Raw genomic sequence first — 20,501 nt, forward strand, 5'->3', positions numbered from 1 at the left:
CAAGAGGTCAGGTTCTGGGAAATTTTTAAAAGAATGAAAGAGACATGTTGATGTTTTTGATGTAGGGCATAAAAAAAGGGGGGAATCGAGTCTGGCTAAACATTTTGGGCTAGGTAACTGGAGAATGGAGTTGTCTTTATTGAGATGGCTAGGTCAAGGGAAGAAATAGGTTTAGAAGAGTTTCAGGAGTTCACTTTGGGGCATGTTGAATTTGAAATGTGGTTAAATAACCTAAGATGTTGTCAACTAGGCAGTTGGATAGATGAGTCTGGAATTCAGGAGAGAAGTCTCAGCAGAAGACATACCTTTTGGAGTAATTGGCTCATGGGTGAGATTGCCAATAGTGTGGATATACAGAGAGAAGAGAAGCACAAGGACTGTCCCTGGGCACTCCAACATGAAGATGTTGGGAAGATAAGGAGAAACTGGCAAACGAGCATGGAAGGATGTAGCCAGGGAGGGAGGAGGAAAACCAGGTGAACACTGTGTTCTAGAAGCCAAGAAAAGACGGAGTTTCAAGAAGAAGAGAGTCATCAACTGTGTCAAATGCTGCTTATAGGATGATAGAGGACCACTGATTGGATTTAAGAAAGTGGAAGTCCTTGGCCATCCTGATAAGAGACATTTCAGAACAGTGGTTAGGGTGACAGCCTGATTGGACTAGGTTTACAAGAGAATAGAAGGAGAGAAACTGGAGACAACAAGAGACAGCTCTTCAAGGAGTTCATCTGTAAAAGGAAGGAGAGATACAGGACAGCAGATGGAGCATGAAGTGAGGTCAAGACAGCATTTTCTTCAAGATAAAGGTAAATGACAGCCTTTTGTATGCTCTGGAATAGCCTGGTGGAAAGGGAAAGATTGCTGATCCTGGAGAAACAGGAGAGGAAGGCTGGAGAAAAGTCTCTGAGTGAGAGGGAGCAGCATCTCATGCACTCATGGAAAGTAGGTATAATCCAGGAGCATGGCCAGTTCCCCCCAGGGAAAACAGGGAAATGGAGAACAAAGCCACAAAAATAGTAGGTGAGCAGATGCAGAAGGGAGCTTGTGGAATTTCCCTCCCCATGCTTCTCTTTTCTCAGTGGAGTGGAAAGCAAGGTTATCAGCAGAGAGTGAGGCTGGAGGAGAAGGGTTTGGAAGCTTGAAGTGGGGAGAAAATACAAAACAGTGGTCCAGTAAGTGGGAGAGTAAGTGGACTCGGGAGCACGTTACGGGGAGTTAGGGCTTTGCTTGAGGTTCATGGTCATGAATAATAAATGCCACCAGCTATCATGGTGGTGTGTCCTCATTTTGCTCAGAGCACTCAGTAACTCCACTGTCTTCAGAAAACTATGCAAGATCCATTATATGGTTGAAAAGGGCCTTTAAGATATTGCTGGAGTAATCTCCTCCAGCACAATCTCTCTCAATACTCACCAACTTATGCCCTTTTTTCCAGCCATTTACCCAAGTGCTGCTGCTTTGGGACTTGCAGTTCTCTCTCCTTGGATCACCTCCTCCATTAACTATTTCTCCTTCAATATTTAGTTCCTCCATTGTCTCCTTTGGGAGGCTTTTCTAGAAATGTCTCAATGGGTTATTTGTTTATTATTTATATTTCTTCCATCTTCACATTTATTATATAGCACCTTATGAGATAGGTATCATCATCATCATCTTTACTTTATAGATAAGGGAAAGGAAGGAAAGAGACATTAAGTAACTTGCTGGGCTCCCACAAGTAGTGAAGGTCAAGGCTGGGAATTGAATGGAGATATTAGATTCAGAGTTTATACACTTGTCTAGCATGCCATAGTGTTAGTTTTAGGTCAGATAAAGATGCTGTCATTGCCACAAAGGGAGACTGAGCCAGCTAAATGATTCAGAGCAAATTCAGTTGACTATTATTAGTCTAAATACAACACCAGAGAATTTGGGATTCTTTTTTGTGTATGTTTGTGTGTAATGTATGTATTTTTTTCTAGAATGTGAGTAATTGCACTTTCTCTGGAGGTAATCGCACTTACGAGATGTAATGTCCTTTCATGTCATTCTATTTAAAATAATTTGCTGTTAACATTCTATTGTGAGATCATTGTAGAAATAGATATACTGCCTACATGTTTTGATTAAGATATAAGCATTCAAATTTGAATTCTGAATACCTTCCCATGAAAATCCTTGGGGATGGATATTCAAAATCCTTCTGGCAGCAGTTGCCTAATTTTCTAAGCTTATGTAGAAAGAAGAGTTTTTGAGGGAAAATCATATTCCTCTATAGTTAAAATCAAAACTGCACACAGAAGAGCCAGCATACTTGACATGAGTACTTTCAAGATTTACTTCTTGGAAATGAATACACATTTCTTAAAAACGTTCTCCAATGGCATGTCTAATAATAGTGAAATATAAACTATTTGGCTTTCTTAGGCAACTTCTTCCTAACATATTATCTAATGGCATTCATCTCCGTCTGCCCAGATCCTGTGTTTTCAGCACAGTATAAGCTCTATGTAGCAAAAATTTGTTGTCCACAGCTGTGTCCTATTAATATGCTCACTTACAGAACTGCCATGCTGCCCCACAAGCTGAGAGTCTGCCAGTGAGTGTATGACTCTAAAGCCATCGCCATCCCTATGATGTGAAACCAAAGGAATCACATAGATGGCTTTTAATTGAATTTAAGCCACTGGAAAGAGAAGGAATAGGAAGGTTACATGAGGGCCAATGTTGTCTGATTTTTAGATTCCAGTTATTGTCTACCTTTTATTGGGCACAGCAGTTTACATAAATTATTTCATTTAATGTTCATATCAACATTCAGCTTCAGAGATTTTGTTTGAGAAACATTTATTAAGAAAATGAATAGATCCCAACACTCTACTCTGCAATGAAGTGAATTTGAACCTCAATAACAGGTAGTCTCTGCCTTTGTAAAGATCACCATCTAGAAGGAGTGTGCAGAGCCTTCCGTCAAGTGACATACAATAGAGATAAGCCCTTGAAGGAGCAGAATTGGCTGGTGAGGGAGCGTAAGAAAACTTTCAGGATCCAAAAATGTGGCTCTCTAGAGAAAAAATAAATTAGATTCGTCAATATCATGTGAAAAAAATAGGTGTTAAAAAGAAGAGGAAGGGAGATATCCAGCAAAATAAACAGGCTTCATTGATGTAATGCTGGGTGAAATTCCACCAGGTTCTCAGAAGGTGGCCAAGCCGCGCATTGTGGAGAAGCCCTGAGACTTCCAAGTCTACTAAGTTGGATCCAACAGGGCTTTCTGCTCTTCTGGATGTTGAATATTGTGGCTTATTGTAGAATGTGTTAGCAACCCATCTGGATATGTGTCCAAAATAGGCCTTAGAGAGAATGAAAGTCAGTTCCTCAGTAGAGTTCTGCAGAATGCTATTGTTTGATCTTCAAGATTATAGGTATCTCAAGGTTTTGTAAAAAGTGTGATAAATACCTTTCAAAAACCAAGCCATTTTATGAAGTGTGCCCTGATGTTTGAGTGTCTGTTATGAACTATCAATTAAACCTCTTCATGTTACTGGAGGAAGATAAATTTATCCCACATTTGAGAAGTTTCTTGAAACACAATTTTTAAAAATGATTTATTCAGGAAAATGTATGCCGCAAGCATGTGGATTCAGTTGTTACAGGTAATGAGACAATTATACAAATAACTTTTAAAATGATAAATGTGAAAATTTGTTAAGAGAGGTACACAAAGCAGAGGCTTTACAGAAGGTTGCAGAATATTAAATCAGAGGAACTAATTAAGGCCTTACAGATGAGGTGTCTTCTGAAGGAGGGATCAGAAGTGATGGCTAAGATTTCAACCAGTAGAAATGAGGACAGAAGTTCTTGTTATTCCAACAGTATAAGCAAAGGCATATAGGCAGGCAAGGTCAAGTCCACTGTGGATACAAGTAGAAAAGTTTAAAAAGGCTGGAAATTTAGGTTAGGGTCACACAAAAGAGGGCTCTGAAAGCCAGGTCAGTGGTTTTAGTTTTAATTCAGTTGGCTGCTTTTATAGGGATGAGCTATGAAACATGATTGGAGTAGCCCTGTTGGAAGACTAACCTGGCAAATGTCATAACTGGAAAAGAGATGAAGACAGGTACCCTGGTGACAAAACCATTAGGTGGGAAGATTGAAGATCTAAATTAGTTTGGGGACAGTGAGATGGAAAGAAGGGGATGGAGGTAAAGATGTGGCAGAGGTCTTGGAACGTTCCTAGCTATGGGAAAAGATACAAAGTTTTGAAGTTGATAGATAAAAACAAAGTCATTTAACAGATACGACAATATGATAATGTGGCCCCTAGCAATGGCCTTGGCTGGAAGGCAGAGGTACAACATAGACCTAGAAGATTCAATTCAGTGATAGCTCCTCTCCAGTAATAAATATGGCGATGAAGGGAAAAGTTGGTATACAAGTGTTCAAATAATTCCTGAGTTATCTTCTTGTAATTTCAGGAAACTTGATTCAATATTTTAAAATACAAATGAGTAAAATAGAAGAATCAAAACACAATATGTGGACTATATCAGTGGTTCTCAAGCTGTGTGCTCAGAAGAACCGCGTAGGGAGCTGGTATAAATTCCAGACACTCAAGAACACCCCTAAAGATTCTAACTCATAGGTTCTGGGTAGGTTCAAGGAATAAATAATATTCTCACCTATGCTAGACAATTATGAATTAAGTAATCAGAAAAAAAACATGAGAAACAATGGATTATGCATGCAAACTAGTACCTGACACATACATGTAACTTCAGATAATTATGGTGAGTATTGTATATCTGATGTGGCCACCAATCTTCTTTCCAAGGAAAGCAAAGAGTTTCCCATCATGTGTAGCCAGAGGGTTAGTCTCTGACTCATCTTAATCTTTGTTCTCTTTCTGAATCATGTTTAAGCCATCCTCTACTTGTTTATGAACTTTGGGAGCTTTCATTCCCTTGACTGCTGTCTTTATAAGAATGTTGGCTGTAGGAACTACTTACACTCCATTTACATATAGTCCAGTCCATCTTTTTTATTTATTTATTTATTTTTTTTTTTTGGAGACGGAGTCTCGCTCTGTCGCCCAGGCTGGAGTGCAGTGGCCGGATCTCAGCTCACTGCAAGCTCCGCCTCCCGGGTCTACGCCATTCTCCTGCCTCAGCCTCCCGAGTAGCTGGGACTACAGGCGCCCGCCACCTCGCCCGGCTAGTTTTTTTTTGTATTTTTTAGTAGAGACGGGGTTTCACTGTGTTAGCCAGGATGGTCTCGATCTCCTGACCTCGTGATCCGCCCGTCTCGGCCTCCCAAAGTGCTGGTATTACAGGCTTGAGCCACCGCACCCGGCCTAGTCCAGTCCATCTTAAAATAGACAATATATAACACTTTTTGACTCTGCTGCTGCTGCCACTGACAATAATGAGACCCTGGGGAAATAACCTCACAGAGTTTACATTTTGTCATTTTTAAATGAAGAGGTCTGACTAGACCATTTTTATGATCCCTTCTCTGATTTTATGAGTTATATTCTGGAGTATATTCTGGTGTCTTGTGAGTTATATTCTGTGAGTTATATTCTGGATGTAAATACATTTCAGGGTTAGAAGGAGTCTTAAGTGGGATTTAGCCAGTCCGTCCTTCCAAATATTAAACCTGCCCTGCCTTTCCTGTCCCTGTTCAGTGTAGGGACCTCAGTTTCCCCAAACAGTTCATTCCTAAAGAGGGAAGAGGAATAGCCTCTGTGGCAGGACTCACTTACATGAAGCTGGAATGTATCTGTCTGTGTTGACTCTCACACTTCAGAGATTTACCAGCCTGAGGTATTCTTCTCTCGTTTTTAGGGTTTTATGATCTCAGCAAACTTTTCTCCATAGTTTTAGATGAAAAATGATAATTTCTAGGCAAAGCACTAGGAAGACTGGTCCTGAGGGAGCTACAGATTCCTTTTCTGAGGCAGAGATGTTGAAGTTTTTTCAGTGGTGGACCACATGAACAGAAAACAGTGATGAACGGATCATGGCAATGTTTTATTAACAAAAAGCATGAGTTAAGGGAGTTCATGACGGGGTCTGAATATTAAATGGATTGAGGCATATGTGCATATTTCTTTTTTACTTTTGTAGTTATCCTTTATAATGGCCCAGTTTTATGCTGTAATTTTATGTACTCATTTCTTATCATAAGGTAATACACCTTCAGAAAATAGATTATTAAAATGAAGAAAATTCACCTAAATCTTTCAAAACAGGAATGACTAATGCTTTAATATATATTCTTTTAGTTAATTTCTCTCTCTCTGTCTCTGCCCATCTCTGTATCTTTCTCTAAGTGTGTGTGTGTTTGTGTGTGACAGAGAGAGAGAGAGAGAAACAGAGAGAGAGAAAGAGAGAGAGAGAGAGAGAGAAAGATTTTAATGGGCCAATACCATAGATGCTAACCTGATTTTTTTCCCCAGGTTTTTTCTTTTTAGACTTATTCTTAATGGCAGTCTTGAAGTCCATCTTATGCATATATCACAATTTATTCATCCTATTCTCTTGATTTTAGTGGAGTTAATTTTAAATGGCACATATTATGTAATGACTAATCCCTGCCTTGAATTTCAGCTGCATGATCAAACCCAGCAGCAAAGGTCCTCAGCACCACATCAGGGCAGTGGTCAGTCCTAACCAACCTGGCCCAGTTGAACAAGACAATCTACTTCCTCAGGTTTTGCTAGATTCTCTCAATGGACATCAGTGGGCCCACAGGCCTCATGTGGGATGCCCAAGATCTTACATGACTTCCTCCTGGGGATTGAATGAATAGCTGAGTTTAATACCAAAAGCTTTAAGCTTTATTCAAACTGCCACTCTCCCAACAGAAATGGCCTTTCTGACATTATTCCATCCCAGGACATGTGGGCTATAACAGTTCTTTGCACTCCTAACAGTAAAGAGGTTTTTTGTTCAAACCAAGCGGCTCAAATTAAACCTTCCCTTTTTGTTTTTGTGAGGCTTACTAGCACATACTTAAACCTAGGGAAGAGACCTGTACATTAACAGCTCCAGTCGTAGCAGGGGGAAAGATAAGTCCTTCTCATTCCAATAAACTATTGGCAGGCTCCTCCACACATACTTTTGTGCCTCTTGCCTTGTCCAACTGAGCCAGAGATTCTAGATCATTACTGCCTTGCATGCTGTGAGCATCTTGTGACCAGTGCGGGCTCTAGCCCTTACAGAGACTCTCTTTGCACTTAACCTTTCTAAAGTCATGCTTATAAACCTTTCCATTACAGCCTGGTTAGACTTGCTGACATCTCCCTGTGGAGTATGTACCTGGCTCAAAACCACTTGCAATAACTTTTAGCTAAAGAATAATAATACGTGGGCCAGCTGTAAGCACCATACCAGGAGGAAAGAGATGAAGGTCAAGCAGAGCTATCTTGGGAGTAGGTTGGACCAAGCACAAGAAACATGTGTGCTCTGCCCATTGTCTCCTATATCCACACAGCTGCCATGTCCTGTGAATTCTCCCTCTAAAACATCTCAAAGTCATTCTTGTCTATTCATCTCTATTAACTACAACCCCAGCCCAGGTTACTACCTATCCTAGTCAGTTCAGGCTACTATAACAAAGTACCATAGACTGGACAGTGTATAAACAACAGAAATTTATTTCTAACCATCCTGGAGGCTTGAAATCTGAGCTCAGGTGTATTATGGCCAGGTTTTATGAGAGCCGCCTTCTTGATTGCAGACTACCAACTTCTCATTGTGCCCTTACATGGCAGAAAGAGGGCTAGGGAGCTTGCTGGGGTCTCTCTCTCTCTCTCTCTCTCTCTCTTTTTCTTTGTTGAGACAGAGTCTCGCTTTGTCACCCAGGCTAGAGTGCAATGGCACGATCTTGGCTCATTGCAACCTCCATCTCCCAGGTTCAAGCGATTCTCCTGCCTCAGCCTCCCAAGTAGCTGGGATTACAGGTACCCGCCACCACCCCCAGCTAATTTTTGTATTTTTAGTAGAGATGGGGTTTCACCATGTTGGTCAGGCTGGTCTCAAACTCCTGACCTCAGGTGACCACCAGCCTGGACCTCCCAAAGTGCTGGGATTACAGGCGTGAGACACTGCACTGAGCCACTGAGGTCTCTTTTATAAGGCCACTAATGCCACTCAAGAGGACTCCACCCTCATGGCCTATTCACCTCCCAAAGGTCCCACCTCTTAATGCCACCACATTTTAACACACAAATTTTAGAAACATGCAAATATCTAGTCTACTGTATTACCTTATCTTGTCTATTTCTACAGCTTTCTCAATTTCTCTCTCTCAATATTCTTCTGTTACCACCCCATTCATTTCCTGCAGAATAGCTAGAGAGTAGTTGTTTTAAAATATAAGTCTGTTGAGAGGTCAAGAAGGGAGGATCACTTGAGGTCAGGAGTTCGAGACCAGCCTGGTCAACAAAGCAGGACTCCAACTCCACAAAAACAAAACAAAAACCATTAGCTGGGTGTAGTGGTATGCACCTGTAGTCCCAGTTACATGGGAAGCTGAGGCAGGAGGATGCCTGGAGTCCAGGAGTTGGACGCGGCAGTGAGGCATGATTGTGCTACTGCACTCTAGCTTGGGTAACAGAGTGAGACCCCAACCATTTTTAAAAAATCTAAGTCTGATTATATCCTTCCCAATAGAGTTAAAACTCTGAACATGATCCAGCAGGTCTTCTCAAATCTGGCCTTGACCAAATGTTTAGCTTCATATTTTGCCCCAATCCCAGATACAAATGAGGCTCCTTCTCTCTACTTGGAGGTTTTTATTTAAATGTCACCTACTCAGTGAGGCTGCCTTTGGCCATCTCACCCAAAGTTGTAGCACCTGTCCCTCAAAACACAGGCTCTAGCCTCCTGGTCGTCTTTTTTGATTTATTTTTCTCCTTAGCTTGTTTTACCTTCAAACATACTTACATTTCATTTCCTTATCCTGTTCATTTTCTTTCTTCCTTTACTGAATGTATGCTCTATGGAAGTCAGGGTTTGTTTGTGGGTTTTTAATATTTTGCTATTTTGGTTATTGTTTCATTCTGAGTACCTAGAGGAGTTCCTGGCAAATAGGAAATATTTTAAAAAGTTGTCAAATGAATATTTGTTGAATAATCTTCTTATTTTATAATCTAGACACTGGCAATACATATTTATAAGCAGTATTTCTACGGCACTCCTATAGCGTATCTATAGGAGATGGGTGTGTTACAAAAAGTTTTGTAAGTAACAGTGCAGGAGAAGGAGGCCAGGAGTAAGCGTTTTCCTCAATACTCCTCCTTACCACATCTCCTAAGTTAAATCATGTGATTAAAATTTTTGTATTATGCTCTACTTCATTTTTGCAGTTTTTATCACAATCATGACTAAGTAACATTTTTATGTACTTTGTGATTATCTGTTTTCCTAATAGAGTAGAAGCATCATGAGGTAGGGACCACGTTTGTTTAGCCCAGAGCCAATGAGTGAATGAATAAGGTGCCTCTTTGCAAGCAGCCATGAATAAGGAGGATGGGAGATTTCAGCCCGAAAGTAGAAGACTCAGAGGTTATGTAGTGGGTCTCACGGCCTCCTGTTCCTGTCTTTCCCTCAAGGCAGAGAAATGTAGTGATTAAGGAAAGGGTGAAAATTGTTCCCTTCCCTAAGAAGGATTCAATCCTTGTCTTCTGAGAGAAGCCACAGAATTTCCTGCCTCTATGTTTTCCCTCAGCTTGCTAGATTTCCACGTGCTAGGTCTTACTTGAATTAAAAAGGAGATGACTTTGCAATATCAGGTCGTGGCCCTGGGTGGTTGTTCTTTTGCATTTGAGAAGAAACTAAATACTTACAATCGTTTTCACTTATCTCTTTACAAACTCTTCAGACGTTATTGAACGACAGTTAAGAATCCTGTTTAAGAACTAATATCAGAAACTGCTCTGGAATCAAAGCAAAAAAGAGGATGCTTTGCATGAAAATCATTTAGAGGATTTTCTGCTGGTCTTGGGATGGTGGAGGGAGTTTTTCTGTCCTAATTATTCAATTTTTGCTCTAGAATCATGGTAAAAGTGTTTTCATTCTACTGTGCTGAATGCCAGATGGTAGAAACTTATGAGGAAGAAAGTATTTGTGAATAATCACGCAGCCTTTTGATGGCCAGCTTTCATAGTCATCAACTCAACTTCTTGCATTTTCCACCTACCACAACATGGCTGAGATCATGAGTGGGAGCAGTAGCTGCAAGTGAACTCAACTTTGGAAATCTCCCTTCGTGGGAATTCACCCAGTCCAGGACTGGCTCCAAGGCAAACTGCAGGACACATCTCAGGTGATTAAAAATGCAAAACAGAGAAGCATGGTGCCTGTGCGATTTTCTCAGCAATGATTTGCTACCAACTCCTTGAGCACTTTTAGCTAGAAGGGATTCTGCTGACATTTTACTTTTCACTCTTTTCATGAGTTTTGAATATTGAAACAGATTTTGCTGGGGATAATGGAAAGCAGACTTGTCCCAACACTTTTTTTAAAAACAAAAATCTAGATCCGATCTAGCTTTTGATGTAGGGCTAACAATAGGAATATAATGAAACAAGCAAGTGGGATTATACAAGTTAGTTTTGTTGACAGTATCTAAAAACATTTTCACTTCAAACCATTTTCCTTGAATATAATACTTGCCTTTAAAAAGTCTAGCCTCTGCCAAATATTTCCCAATAAAAAGTTGGCCCATTATTTACATTATGGTTGCATTTTGATTTTCTGGTCATTGGAAGAATGTTCCATGGACATCTATCATGTAGTCATCTTTGTTATTACAACCACATATTGAAACAAAATGAACAACAGTCACTGGAACTGTTAGAATAGCCAGACCGCAATGAAAAAGTATGTTCAGGTTGCTCAAACCAAAGAAATGTCTAAATTCAGAAAGAAAGACCATGATGTGGCAGGTCTTACTCCAAGCACTCTATGTCTACCAACCAATTTAAATGGAGTCGCAACCCTGTGAAGTGTGGGCCATTATTATTAATCCCATTTTAAAGAAGAGGAAACTGAGGCCCAGTGATTAAGTAACTTATCCGGGGTTATATTGCTACCTAATAGTAATAGCAACAAGTAAAACAATAACAGCTGGATGTGAAACCAGGAAGCCTTAACTGGAATTCGTATACTTAATCACTGCTCATATTCCTAACTGTATGGCTAATGACATGCATCAGAAAAACCTCCGCTTGATCACACGGCTGAGAACATACATCAGAAAAACCATTTTTTCTGAGAGGAATTATAAAAGATGGTGTTATTTCCTTTCTTTATAACATTCCTCGTATTTCTTATCTTGGAAACTGAAGGACACTAAGAACCCTTTGTGTGAGTTGGGTGAGCATTTTAAACCTAAATTCCTTCACTTTCTCATTTGTGAAATAAAGTTATTGCAACTATAATGGCTGTAATTCCAGGTGTTCACTGTCCAAGCCATTGAGCGTGTGCCTGTGTGGTTGAGGGTAAGGACTGCATGAGGGAGGGAGATGGGCATGGGCTTGGGCAGGAGGATGAAGAAGAATACAGTTTACAAAGAAAGAAAAAAATGAAACTGAATAACTTCTTGAAATGACAGTGAAAGCACATTGACATCCCTGGTGAGAAGAGGGACCTTCATGACTCACTTCAGGCTTCAACACTTGCAAGTTTTATGCCATTTATTTACTGGTGGGAACTGTGCATTATACCCCTGACCACTAGCAAGTGGTTTAGATGCATAAATGTTTTTTTCACCTCATCAGAGCTACACGTGGAAGTAATTAGATTCTTCTGGTCACAAGGAAATCCTGTTTGATATCATCACCTAATGTTTTTCCCAAGTTGATCAGCAGAGGTGAATCTGCTTTCTATAGAAAATAAAGGTGTCTTGAAGACTGCAGATACTCAAGCTCTCTGGAGATACTCAGAAATTCTTTTCATGTGATTTGCAAGATTAATAAATAACAATAATTACAATTAAAGCAATAACAGTGCTATTTGGTAGGGTGTCTAATGGGCATCAGGCATTATGCTACACATTTTATGTAAATCTATATAATCATCCCCAAAAACAGCCAAATAATACAATTATTAGCCACAATCAGTAAATAAGAAAAAAGAGAGGCTTAGAATGGAAATGGAAGAAAAAGGACTCAAATACTGGCCTGTATAGCTTTCACTACACACCATGCGATGCAATTCACTCTAGGAACACAAGCAGCTAACTTAAGAAAACAAACTATTATCTTTTTTTTTTTTTTTTGTAATACTGAGGTTTTCATTCTCTGGTCATCTCAATTTTTTTTCTTCCTTTCCATCATTAATTTAAGAGGATTCCTGACTCCTGACCAGATTCTGCAGCAATAGCCTAATTGTAGCTACTTATGATGTCCTTGGATCCATTGGACCTAAACCTGAGAGTTTAAAAAAATGCAGCCTCTTGGCCCCACCCAGTCACTCAGTCAGAATCTGGATCTTAACCAGATCTCCAGGTGATGCACATGCACATTATAATTGCTGTGTTTTGTAACTCTCCTTAAGATTAACCTGCTTTCACAATCTAGCCATGCCCGATCATCTAACCTTTACGCTTTCCCAACATCAATTCGTCTTTGTAGTGGAGCAAGTCTCTGCTCATGCTTCAGACTGCTTTGCACAAGTGGCTTTCCTCATGCTGTTCCATCCCGCCTGACGTTCCCTACTCCCTTTTGCCCCCTAATCAAAACCTGCTCTTCAAGGGCTGCTTCATGATTTGAAAGGAATCCCAAATTCCTCTGATATGTGTTGCTTTACCACACATGGTGTCATTTATTTGGTTTGGTGTTATTCCCTTGCAGTCTTCCTTGTGCAAACTTTGCATTACAAATATACTTGCCAGCTCACCTAGGAATTAAGAGACAGCTAAGGCCCAAAGCACCCAGAGGCACATTTTAAAAACCACTGGTTGAGTTGATCGCTATTGGTCCTTCCGTCTCTTACAGCCTAGGATTTTACATTTAAAAACCAGCTACACTATAACTGTACTGATCACTATTCTGTAACGCCCTGGGCCTAGTATGTCGTAGAATATAAAAGAATTAGATTTGTGTCTTTATGCTGCTGATAATTTAATTAAGAAAAATATAACTTAGCACATTTGATTTTTGTGTTCCTAAAATCTGTACCGCTATTTTAGATGAATCTGCCTTAAGTGAGTTCAGCAAGCAAGTCAAAGCAGACCCTGAAAAAAATCAGAGCATTTGGAAATGAAGTTGAAAGGTAATACATAGAAGAAGGTAGGAACAATTAAATTACATGAATTATTTTTATCATTTTAAGTAATTTAATAGAATTAAAACAGTTCAAACAGTTCAACTTATTTTCACCAGTTGCTTGCTTATGAATTATAGTAGCCAGGCTCAAGTTCGAGAAAAAGTAGGGATAAAGTATCAAGTATTTTGATCATCTTTGTTGAACTACTTCACAGTTTTTTTTTATTTAAAAAAAATAGCAATTGAATACATGCAAATGAAGGAAGGATTAACATGCACAGCACACATAAAATTTACCACTGTTTACATTTATTTAGATTAGTTGTTAATTCCCAATAAATCTCACTAGGCTCTTAACTACAAAAGGTAAAAACTCAAGTTTTGCCATTGAGTGGACAATTTCATATCAAGTGGGTCCTACCATTTTCTATACCAGTCCAGAGATTCTAAAATCATAGTTTAGATGTCATATTTAATTGGAATATATTTGGAAGTAATAGAATATTCAATTACTTATGACTTAAAGGAAATGGGATTTGTCTCCCATGGCAAGATGTCTGGAGGCAGGTTGTTTCCAGAGTTGATGAATTCAGAAGCTTAGGATTCAAGGGGGGCTTCTCCGCAGTTCTCTTGTCCTTGCTCTCATGGTTGGCTACAGAGGTCTCAAAACTATGTCCTCACAGACAATGTCTAAAGGCAGGAAGAGTCCAGTGCCTGTACTGGGTCACTGTTTAAGAGTGAAGAAAATGTTGCTAGAAGTCTGTTCAGTAGAGTACATTAATCAGGAGACCACACGACCAAGCTCAAAATAATCGCTAGCAAGAAGGAAGGAATTTACATATTTGGGGAACATAATAAACACCAACTCTTCATCCTACCCTACTCCCACCCCCACTTAGCATTGGAGGGAGATGCGTGGGATATAGAACTGTCCAACGTCAAAATAGCATTGAGGTTTGATTAGAAAAAAAATAAAGCAGTGTATTGGGTAGGCAAGCAACATAGCCTGCCCCAGATATCACTGGGTAAATGTAACTTTATAGATGACAACAAATACTTACACAAAAATCTCACAATAGCTCTTACTAAAGAGCATGTTGATGATCTATGTGAATGAACTGAGGGACACATGGATTAAATTTCCCCTAAAATATACATGGGTTTAGATTGTAGGGGGATGTTCTTGGGAAAACATGTTCTGAGTTTTACCAAACTCAAACGTTTGAGAAAAAAATAGTCTCAGACAGTTGACAACCAAAAACATAGTGAGAGTCACCCACCCAGAATCCAATCCTAAGGGTGGTTTGTTGAAAGTTTTGAAACCCTTGTGGTATGGTCTCTGATGCGTCAGTGCCTCTGGCCACCTACTACTTGTTGTGATTGAACCAACCTGCAGCATAAGTTCAGAAACAGGGCCAGGTTGCAAAAAGGATAAGTGGGCTCCAGTTGATTCATTAATTAACCCATGAATCCATTCATTCATATAACAAGGTTTTTGCACTCTCCTAATACGTAGCAAACACTGTATTGGGTGCTGGAGATTCAAAGACGGTAAGTCAGAGTCCTTGCTTGAAAAACAGTCAATTATAAGTGATAGCCTATAATGAAGTATGTCCACATGTAATGGAAGCTGAGAAGGAGGGTCTGCCTGTGCCTGCCTTGTGGTTGCAAGTGTACTCTTTCTATCCCAGTGTGTTTAAAACTATAATGCGAATACATGAGACTGGATAAAACCCCAAACGCAGGTTTCCAAGGCATTTTCCCCTTTAATATATGAATCCACATGTATGTGAAAGGAAATTCAATCCATATGTTTCTGAATCTTTCATACTTAAATCATCATAATTTGTTTTGTAAGAGCTGTTAAGTTCCAAAAAGCCTTTGAGGCTTGCTTTCTTTCTTTCTTTCTTTCTTTCTTTCTTTCTTTCTTTCTTTCTTTTCTTTCTTTCTTTCTTTCTTTCTTTCTTTCCTTCTTTCTTTCTTTCCTTCCTTCTTTCTTTCCTTCCTTCCTTCCTTCCTTCCTTCCTTCCTTCCTTCCTTCCTTCCTTCCTTCTTTCTTTCTTTCTTTCTTTCTTTCTTTCTTTCTTTCTTTCTTTCTTTCTTTCTTTCTTTCTTTCTTTCTTTCTTTCTTTCTTTCTTTTTTCTTTTCCAACAGGAAGTTGATTGAACAACGAGAGAATGACCCCTAATAGCAAAGAAGTTAGTGAAGACCCAATACTATGAAAATATGAATCCATGAAATTCTGTGAGCTTGGCAGACTCTGCAACAAATTCAAACATGTTGACACTGGTGCAATCACATGCCTCTTTTCCAGGTTATGGCCCTCATCAGAATTCCTGCCCAGAGGTATTTGGATTATATGTGCCCAATTACATCTTCTTTGTGTGCTCACATGATGCAACAGTCCAAAGACTAAAGGAACTGAAACTGAACCATCGATCAGGCTTATTGTGAAAATTGGAAAACTGGTCTTTCCCTGCTTGTAAATGCTGCCCTAAATGCCCCCAAACAACTGTTACAAAGTTTTCCTTGGGATTTAACTAAGATTCCCGGGGATTTAAGATACTGGCTGCCAGATTGTTAAAATGCATTAATGTTTATAGTGATTATGATTACGAGAACTAATAATAAATACTTGCATATACCTGGAACGTAGCCCAAATCCTACTGTTTCACAAGAAAGACTCAGTGTAAAGGCGTAGCTCTTCAGAAAGCTGCACACAGGAAAATATGAGACCAGTCTAGACCCACAGAACTGTGGCTACATGCCAGAAGCAGGCTAATCAAACTCTTCCCAGACCTCTTGCAATGCTTTAGAAAATTAAAAAAGAAAAACAGCTATCTTAATTGTATCTTTTCATTGCTACCAATTTGGATAGGCTGACTCTAAAAACATTGCATTTCTGATTGCACCAGGCGCAGTACAAGTAAAAGAAACAGTTGCAGACAGAAGTGGCTTACAAATGCTCTTTGCCTCTATAACCTTAAAGGCTGAATTGCAGCTATCTCATCACCCTTCAGTCTGTCCCAGGATGGTTAGCTCAAGTGCTCAAAGCCTTTGCTGGCTAATGAAGCCAAGGTCGGAGGTCTGATTTATTGTTGGCCAGTTAGCTCTCCTGAACTGCTTGATCACAACCCAGGATGGAGTCACTGGTCCCAAGGAGCCAAGTTCTTTCTAATACTCAGAAGCAATTCTAGGTATATTTGCTCTAATCACCAGCTAGTTGCACTGCTGCAATATGCAAGATATGGAATGATCACCACTTTAATTCCAGAGTTTCTGTCTCTCTTGAACTTAAAAATCGTGTAACACTCCTTTACCAATCAACAGCAGAAGTTGCTGATTGCTTTGTTCCCCACGAAAAAAAGTTTTCACACCTTTTGATGGTAATCGTAATACTCAGGTATCATTCAGGAGATCAGTTTTCCTTTCACGGTCCTAGAAAAGGTTTTCATTGTAAAATATATCTCACTGGGGAAGATAATCAGAAGAGTGAAAATTCCATGACAGTAGGAAATCATATTTTCAGAGTCAATAGAGGGTAAAGATCAAATTTATCCTAAAGAAATATTTGCTGTACTTAAAAAAAAAAAGAGTAACAACTCAGAAGCTGATGAACTTTTAAGGCTATTCAAGTCTCAGGGGTATTGTGTGTCCTTTTTATAGGACAAAAGGGCAATCTGTACCCCAGGAATAATACCAGGGACTATATAAGGCAAATGTTTACAAACTGTGTTGGATTGTTGAATCCAAAATGTTTCCCTCCTGCCTCAGGATTGTGTGTCTACATGAAGTTTAAAAGGCTTTTAAAAGATAAGGTAGACCAGCAAGTGCTGGAGAACCAATGAGGTGGCCACTTGCTCGGTCAACCTGATATGGACTGATTTACTGATAGCCAATACACAGCTTGAAAAGTGATGAAAGAAACTCAAGCAGAGGGGAAGTGTTGGTGCAGTCCCCAGAAAGATGATTGGCTGAAGCCACAGGGTGAGACACAAAGAACGTGGGGAAAAACAAAACAAAACAAAACAAACCTACTTTACAATTTTACACTCCACTTGCCACTTCTAAACAATTTTTTTAAAGTGACCAACTGTTCACTGGACTTGGAGTTACAGAATCCCAGTTAGAGTCAGGGTACCTGGTATTTCATGTCTCCAAACTTCTCTGATGTTCACTTGTCTGTGTTTAATTGTTTACAGTTTAATTGTTCACACAGACAAGTGAACATCAGCTTAAACTATTTTAACTAAATTATAGTTTTAACAATTTATTTATACACAACTTATATACAAACAAATGGAAAAACATCCCATGCTCATGGATAGGAAGAATCAATATCATTAAAATGGCCATACTTTGCAAAGCAATACCAACGACATTCTTCACAGAACTAGGAAAAGCTATTTTAAAATTCATATGGAACCCAAAAAAAGGCCCACATAGCCAAGGAAATCCTAAGCAAAAAGAGCAAAGCTAGAAACATCACACTACCCAACTTCAAACTATACTACAGGGCTACAATAACCAAAACAGCATGGTACCGGTACAAAAACAGGCACATAGACCAATAGAAAAGAGTAGAGAGCACAGAAATGAGGCCACACACCTATGGCCATCTGATCTTCAACAAAACTGACTAAAACAAGCAATAGGGAAAAGACTCCCTATTCAATAAACGGTGCTGGGATAACTATCTGGCCATATGCAGAAGATTGAAGCTGGAACCCTTCCTTACACCACAGACAAAATAAACTCAAGATGGATTAAGAACTTAAATGTAAAACCCAAAACTATAAAAGCCCTGGAAGACAATCTAGGTAATACCATCCTGGATCTAGGAGTGGGCAAAAATTTCATGACAAAGACACCAAAAGCAATCACAACAAAAGCAAAAATTGACAAGTGTTTTCCTATTAAACTTAAGAGCTTCCGCACAGCAAAAGAAACTATCAACAGAGTAAACAGACAACCCACAGAATGGGAGAAAATATTTTCAAACTATGCATCTGAAAAAAGTCTAATGTTCGGCATCTACAAGAAACTTAAACAAATTTCCAACAGAATGACAAACAGCCCATTAGAAACTGGACAAAAGACATGAACAAACACTTTTCAAAAGAAGACATACATGTGGCCAATAAGCATATGAAAAAAAGCTCAATATCACTGATCTTTAGAGGAATAAATCAAAACCACAGTGGGATACCATCTCACACCAGTCAGAATGGCTACTATTCACTGTTGGTGGGAGAGTAAATTAGTTCAACCATTGTGGAAAGCAATATGGTGATTCCTCAAAGAGCTAAAAGCAGATCTACCATTCAACCCACCAATCTCATTACTGGGTATACTCCCAGAGGAATATAAATCATTCTACCATAAAGACACATGTATGTGAATGTTTATTGCAGCTCTACTCATAACAGCAAAGACATGAAATCAACCTAAATGCCCATCAGTGACAGATGATATAAAGAAAATGTGGTACATACACACCACGGAATACTATGCAGCTATAAAAAAGAATGAGATCACGTCTTCTGCGAGAACATGGAAGGATCTGGAGGCTATTAAACTTAGCAAACTAATGCAGAAACAGAAAACTGAACACCACATGTTCTCACTTATAAGTAGGAGCTACATCATGAGAACACATGAACACAAAGAAGGAAACAGACACTGGGGTCTACTTGAGGGTGGAGGTTTGGAGGAGGGAGAGGAGCAGAAGAGGTAATTATCGGGTACTGGACTTAATACCTGAGTTATAGAATAATCTGTACAACAAACCCCCATGGCATGAGTTTCCCTGTGTAACAAATCTAACATGTACCCCCAAACCTAAAATAAAAGCTAAAAACAAAAAACTAAAAAGCTTCTGCATAGCAAACAAAACAATCAGCCAAGCAAAGAGACAACTAGCAGAATGGGAGAAAATATTTGCAAACCATATATCTGACAAAGGGTTAATATCCACAATATATAAAGAATTCAAACAAGACAATGGCAAGAAAAACAAATAATCCAATTCAAAAAATGGGCAAAGGACCTGAATAGACATTTCTCAAAAGAAGGCACACAAATAGCCAACAGGTGTTTGAAAAAAATGCTAATATTACCAATTGGCAGGAAAAGGCCAATTTTAAAACCACAATGACTTTTCACCTTACACATGTTAGAATGCTTATTGTCATAGAGACGAAAGATAGCAATGTTGGTGAGGATGTGAAGAAAAGGGAACCCTGTACATGGTTGGTGGGAATGTGAATTAGTACAACCATTATGGAAAACAGTATAACAATTCCTCAAAAAACTAAAAATAGAACTCCCTTATGATCCAGCAATCCCACATCTGGGCATATGCCCGAAGGCTGTGAAATCAGTGTGTCAAAGAGGTAACTGCACTCCCATGACCATTACAACATTATTCACAACGGCCAAGATATGGAATGAAACTGTGTTAATTGGCAAGTAAATGGAGTAAAAAAACGTGGCATATATCCACAATGAAGTATAATTCAGTCTTAAGACAAGAAGAAGATTCTGTCATTTGTGACGATGCAGATGAAAATGGAGGACATTGTGTTAAATGAAATAAGCCAGGCACAGAAAGACACATATTGCATGATCTCACTCATATGTGGAATCTAAAGAAGTTGAATTCATAGAAGCAGAGAGTAGAATGATGGTTGCCAAGGGCTGGCGGTATCTGCATGTGTGAAATGGGGATATGTTGGTCAAAGGGTACAAAATTTCAGTTGTACAGAATGAATAAATTCTGGAGATCTATTGTATAGCATGGTAACTATAGTTAGCAATAATGTATTAATTACATGCTTGAAAATTGCTAAGAGAGTAGATCTTAAATGGTCTCACTGCAAAAAGATGGTAAGTACAAGAGGAAATGGATGTATTAATATTAATTTCCTTATTGTAATCATTTCACAATGTATACATAAATCAAAACATTATTTTGTACACCATAAATACATACAATTTTTATTTGTTAGTTATACTTTTGTAAAGCTGCGGGGCAGGGGAAGAAATAAATAACATGGCAAAAATACAAAACTAAATTATAAAAATAAAAAAATAAAAATACTCAAACTACTTTTCAACAGATGCAGACATATTTATTACATGAAAATTTACACACATCATCTTCAATTTGTAAGATCTAAAAATCTGTTATTAAAAGAAAAAGCCAAAGAGGAAAAGAAATCCAAAAGGACTAAAATAAAATGCTC

This window comes from Macaca fascicularis, chromosome 3, assembly GCF_037993035.2.
Source record: "Macaca fascicularis isolate 582-1 chromosome 3, T2T-MFA8v1.1".
In the NCBI taxonomy this organism is placed as follows: Eukaryota; Metazoa; Chordata; class Mammalia; order Primates; family Cercopithecidae; genus Macaca; species Macaca fascicularis.